The 6,032-nt window shown below is 52.1% G+C and overlaps 1 protein-coding gene across 2 annotated transcripts in view; it reads left to right on the top strand.

Annotated features, from left to right (window-relative positions):
• SLC13A3 (solute carrier family 13 (sodium-dependent dicarboxylate transporter), member 3) overlaps positions 1-6,032 on the top strand; it is a 76,162-nt gene that overhangs the window by 297 nt on the left and 69,833 nt on the right. Inside the window, exon 1 of one of the 2 annotated variants that reach the window (XM_005862166.2) lies at positions 3,583-3,640. The exons of the other annotated variant lie outside the window; for it this stretch is intronic. The gene's annotated coding sequence lies outside the window, so the exon portion shown is untranslated. Of the gene's footprint in view, positions 1-3,582; positions 3,641-6,032 lie in introns of those variants that run through there. 2 annotated transcript variants of the gene reach the window in all.

The raw sequence follows: 6,032 nt of genomic DNA, 5'->3' as shown, positions 1-6,032 counted from the left end.
AACGCCCCTCCACCCGCGAGCCCGCAGTCCCGCCTCCCAGGCAGCGCCGCCCGCAGGACCCCCTCTTCCCAAGCTCAGAGGCCGGGGACGCTGAGGTTCTAGCCTAGACGGACGCCCCTCTCCTCTCTCTTTCTCCAGCTGCTGTGCACACCCCTAACTCCTTGCCCTCTTTCCCAGCGCCTGAGTCCCACCCAGCTTTCTGGATCTTCTCACTTCTAGGGAACGATTTCTCCTTATTGAGCGCTAACCACAGGCTTGGTGCGGTTACACATTTCACCTGGTAATGGCAATGAGCACTCATGACCAGCGGTGTGGCCTGGAGCAAGTCGGTTCACCTCTGCGAGTTTAACACCTCTGGGGGAAATGATAGCGCCAATCCTAGGGTTGTAGTGACTATTAGATGAGGCAATGCAGTCATACACATAATGAATGATGTTTTGATGGCATATACGATGGTGGTCCCGTAAGATTATAATGGAGCTGCAGAAATTCGTAAAGACACATAAATAGGTGAAAAAGAAAATGATAAATTTTAAGTTCTGTGAAAAAAAATATACCAGAAACCTATTGTGACAATGAAAATGTGCAATGAATTACTCCAAAACTCCATAGTTTGCAACATTTGACATTTATTTATATCTGGGAGTGGTCTGGGGTTCAGCTGATTCAGACCAGGCTTAGATAGGTGGCTTGGTTTCAGGCTCTAGGGGCCTGTATAGCTCCGCATGTCCCTAGGTCAGCTGGAATGGATCTGCTATATAGGTTTCTCATCTTTGAACCAAAGGGCTGTATGACACATGTTCCTTGCAACAACATGCCAGAGGTGCAAGAAAGCAAGCAAAAACATGGATAGTCTTTCAGGTCCTTGGTTTGGAACTGGTAAGCTATAAAAGGAAATCATTTGGGCAAGCCAGAAATCAAGAGCAAAGATGTACATTTTGCCCAATGATGAGGCGATACAAAGATAAAGGTGCAGGGAAGATGAATAATTGGGGCCAATGATTCACTTTGTCACACAGAATTAAACAATGAAGAATGATTGAAGTGAGGGTGTTACTTTAGACTGGGTATTTAGATTAAGACATCTTTGAGGTGAAATATGCATGATGAAGAACAGGCAGCCATGTGAGTATTTCTGGGGAGTATTTCTAGTAAAAGACTATGAGTTGTGAATAATTCTAGAGTTGCCAAATGATGGGAAGAAAATCAGAGTGGTTGAAGCATGATAAGCAAGAGAGTGTTATAGAAGACATTAAAGAAATAGGCTGAGGCCAAATCATTGAGAGCTTTGTAGTCCACTATTAATAAATGTTATTCAAATTACAACAGGGCCCCACTGGAGGGCTTTAAGCAGAGGAAAATAATGAGTTATGTTACAGAGCGAGTCCCCCAGAGACAGACCACCGACTCATAGATGGTTTGAGCAAGCAAGCGTTTATTGATTACAGATTCGAATCTGGGCCCCTGCCGTAGCTGACACAGCAGAAGGGCGGAGGGGCAGTCCCTCCTTTTATTACCCCTCCTGACCTTGGCTGATCTATCCTATTTCTATTGATCTATCCTATTTCTATTGTTTGGCTACTACACTAACAGCCTGCCCCCCGGGCGGGCGAGGGCCAGGCGGAATTCCTTTCGTTTTGCTAAAGCTATTCTTCTCCCTGACAGGCTTTACTCAGCTTCCTTCTTTCCCCAGATGCCACTCTGGCAGAATTTCTGCTGTTTTGCTAAAGCTATTCTTCCCCCTGACAGGCTTCGCTCAATTTCTGCTGTTTTGCTAAAGCTATTCCCCCTGACAGGCTTTTCCCAACTTCCTTCTTTCCCCAGATGTCACCCTTATCTGGACTTGTTTTTCAAGTCTGGTCTTCCCCTATGTCTGATTCACGTTACAAGCTATGTTCAGTACTTTTCCCCCCTGGTTGAGCCCCCCACCCTGCGATTTCTATTTCATTCCCCACTCCTCTTACGGGGGAATCAAACCTTTGATTCGCTCTCACTCTCCTCGTCCATAGTGAGATTTTGGTACTGGACACGGAGAGCAAGGATTTTAAGGTCCTGAGTTTTGGCTTGAATCATGTTAGCTATCGACCTAAAAATGCAGGGGGCTATAGTTAATATTAGTATAAGTCCAAGTAGTGGCCCCAAAAGGGGAAGTAGATAGGGGAGGAGTCCGTTGAAGCTGCTTTATAAGGGGTTGTCGTACAGTTCTTTCCTCCTCTTGACTAGATCCTTCTGGAGCTTCTTGATCTTGTCTCGGATGATTTCCGATTTGTTGGCATAGAAGCAGCAGTGTTCCTGTAGGGCTAAGCAGATCCCTCCCCGGGTTAACTTGACTTTGAGTGGGTAGTCGGCCGGGCTGATTTGCCATTTCTCCTGGTCCCCTGGTAGTTCTTCAGGTGCCTTTTTCAGCCGGGTGTGATGTATCCAGTGCTGCTTTCCAGCTACCTTGACGGCTGTAGGAGTACTGAGAACAACAATGAAGGGTCCTTCCCACCTTGGTTCTAATTGTCCAGGATTTAACCTTTTAATCCAAACCAAGCTTCCAGGCTGTGCCACCGGAGGTCTGGGCGGTGCGCTCGCCTCTGGTGTTGGCTGGCGGACTAGCCGGTGGACTTCCTCTCTGGTCTGTTGTAATGCCTCTTGGTGGTCGGGGTTGGGATCTGCAAGATGGCTTGTATCCTGCTGTCAGATAAAGTCCTTTCTCCCCCTTTCAGTTGGTACCCGAGGTAGGTGACTTCAGTTAGGCACAGCTGAGCCTTCTTCGCCGAGACTCGGTATCCCAGCTGCCCTAAGGTTCTTAGGAGGTCTCTAGTGGCCGCCTGGCACTCCACCCAAGTAGTAGTGGCGAGGAGGAGGTCGTCCACGTGGAGGAGGGTGACTTCGGGGTGGTCCGTGCGGAAGCCTTGGAGGTCCTGGCTGAGGGCCTCATCAAAAAGGGTGGGAGAGTTCTTGAAACCCTGGGGAAGCCGGGTCCATGTTAACTGTCCTGATTCTCCCTTCTCTGGGTCTATCCACTCAAAGGCAAAGATAGGTTGGCTCTGAGGGGCCAGGGGCAGACAGAAAAAAGCATCTTTCAAGTCTAGAACCGAGTAGAACTTTTGGTCAGGGCTCAGGAGGCTGAGTAGAGTATATGGGTTCGGGACCGTGGGGTGAATAGTCTCTACTCTTTTGTTCACCTCTCGGAGATCCTGCACCGGCCTGAAGTCGGTGGTCCCAGGTTTCTGGACTGGAAGGAGGGGGGTGTTCCAGGCGGACCGACAAGGGGTCAGTATCCCTGCTTCTTTCAGTTTCTGAATGTGTTTAGCAATTCCTGCCCGGGCTTTGCTGCTAATCTGGTACTGACGGACCCGGACTGGGAGTGCTGTGCTCAGCAGCTGAACCACAATCGGGGGCCTGTGCCCTGCAAGTCCTGGCGGGTTTGTTTCAGCCCAAACTTCAGGAATCTCCTCCTTCCATAGAGATAGGAGGTCTGACTCAGGGTTGGTAGATGGGCTGGCATGAAGCCGGTACTCTTCCTCCAAGGGGAAAGTGACTAGAATTCTCCCCTCCCCAGTCCGAACCTCCGGCCCTTCGTCCGTGAAGGAAATGGTGGCCTTTAACTTTTGAAGCAGGTCGTGGCCGAGCAGAGGCTCTGGGCATTCAGGTATGACAAGGAAAGAGTGGGTGACTGTTCCCTGTCCCAGGTTGGTGATCCTGGCTTGCGACCATGGGTAAGATTTAGGCTTCCCGGTTGCCCCCACTATGGTGGTCCTGAGGGCTGACGGGGGCCCCTCTGGGGCGAGGAGCACAGAGTGAGTTGCTTCAGTATCAACCAAGAAGTCCACTAATTTTCCCCCCACGTTAAGCGTTACCCGGGGCTCCGGGGGGGCTTGGGAGCCCTGACTCCCCCCACGTTAAGCGTTACCCGGGGCTCCGGGGGGGTGGGGGGGGGCTCGGGAGCCCTGATGTCCTCAGTCCACCTCCTCCACCAGGAGGGGGGTTGCCCCGCTTGCTCCTAGTCTCTTGGGACACTCATTTTTCCAATGTCCGTATTCTTTGCAATAGGCACATTGGTCGCGGTCTAAGGGCTTTCTTTGCCCTTGACTCTGTCGCTTGTCCCTTCCTCCCTTAGGCTTCTTGGTCCGGCCTCTCTCCTCCATGGCTACCAGGACCTTCGTCATCTTTTCAGTCAAAGCCTGGGTGGGGTCCTCCCGGTTCTCAAATACTCGCTGGGCGATGGCCAATAGCTCAGTGAGAGACTTCCCTTCGAACCCTTCTATTTTCTGTATTTTTTTCCTAATGTCGGGGGCTGACTGACCTACAAATTGGACCGCAAGGGCTGCCCGATTGTCCGAGGCATCTTGATCTATAGGAGTATAAGTACGGTAGGCCTCACAAAGCCTTTCCAGAAATGCCGCGGGACTCTCGTTAGGCCCCTGTTTGGTCTCGGTCACCTTAGACAAATTTGTGGGCTTTCGGGCTGCCGCCCGAATACCCCTTAACAGAACCTGGCGGTAATGGTCCAGAGCCTCCCTTCCGACTGCAGTATTCGGGTTCCAGTTGGGCCGGGTCGGGGGAAACACTTCCGCGATCCTATCCTCATCCGTGGTAGGTTCTCCACGGGCATCTAAAACCTGCTTCCTCCCCTCCCTCTTAATTCTCTCCTTCTCCTCGGTGGTGAACAGAATAGTCAACAACTGCTGACAGTCATCCCAAGTGGGCTGGTGGGTGTAAAAGACCGACTCCAATAAGGTTATCAGCCCCTTGGGGGTTCTGGGAGAACGGGGGTTCTGGTTTTTCCAGTTATACAAATCTGAGGTTGTGAAGGGGACATAGGTCCGGAGCGGTTGTCCGGTCGCACTAACTCCCGTCTCTCTGAGAGGCAACTGGGTTACTGGGCGGTCCGTGCCAAAGGAGGTTCCGGACCTGGTGTGGGACGGACTCAGTGGCCCCTGTTCCTCTCTCTCTGCCACTCCCGCTGAGGTACTGTCGGGGCTCGGAGACCCCTTTTCCTCCCGCTTGCCCTCAAGGGAAGGATAAAAGCTCTCTCCCGGGGAGTTGGCAGGGGCAGCCGCTGCCGCCGGTTTCAGCGCGGCCGCTTAAGGGGGTGGAGGCGGCGGAGGCGGGGCCTCTTCCTCCGGCACCTCCAATACCTGTGACGCCGAGGGAGTGGTCGGAGGAATCTTTGGTTTCTCTCTCCCCTGGGGCTTAGCCAAAAGAACCAACCTGGGTGGTCTCTGTCCCGATTTCCTCTTAGGGACGCAACCACAGTCACGGAGGTATTTAGGATTATCCCATAGAATATCAATCCATACTTCAATATATTGCATTTGGTCGGGATGTCCCGGGTCTCCGAAAACAATTTGTCTGACTCCGGCACAGATGGCCATGTCAAGAGTCCCAGTGGAGGGCCACCCAACGCCGAATGTTGGCCACTCCCGCTCACAGAATTTCCTCAGAGTGAAAGCATCAACCGGGGCACCGTAAACATCTGCCCGTTTTTTGAAATCAGAGAAATTTTTAATTATACATTCTAGAGGCGACAAGGACTCGCCTTTTCATTAGTCTGCCCCATGCTGCCTCTCAACACTGTAATGAAAATCGAGGTTAAGCAAAGACAGGCAAATCCAATAAAAAATAGAAGCGGCAGAACAATTTCAACACAGATCCCATAGATTTCAGAGTCCTTCACCCTTGGAGACATGGACAGGGGAACAAACGCTGGGTACAACCCCTCACAGGAAATCACTCACACGCGGCCGCACGTTTCGTTTCACTCACACACCAGAACAGTAACCAGAGCCTCGGAGGTGGTCACCTCGTTGGCTGGGACAGGGTCCCCGGCGGCGTCCCGCCACCCTTGTCACTAATTGTGAGCGCTGGCCAGACAGAAAGAAACCAGCCGGTTAACTCACCAATGCTGCTGGGACGTCCGAGGTCAGCTGCCGCGGCCAGGAGACAGGAACCCGGGCTGCTTGCTTGCGGGGGTCCGAGACCCCCGTGGGTATCTCGCTGGGGCCTCCAGATGTTACAGAGCGAGTCCCCCAGAGACAGAC

Source organism: Myotis brandtii, unplaced genomic scaffold (genome assembly GCF_000412655.1).
Source record: "Myotis brandtii unplaced genomic scaffold, ASM41265v1 scaffold161, whole genome shotgun sequence".
In the NCBI taxonomy this organism is placed as follows: Eukaryota; Metazoa; Chordata; class Mammalia; order Chiroptera; family Vespertilionidae; genus Myotis; species Myotis brandtii.
The sequence above is the reverse complement of the archived record's forward strand: the minus strand, read 5'-3'. Positions and strand labels throughout refer to the sequence as shown.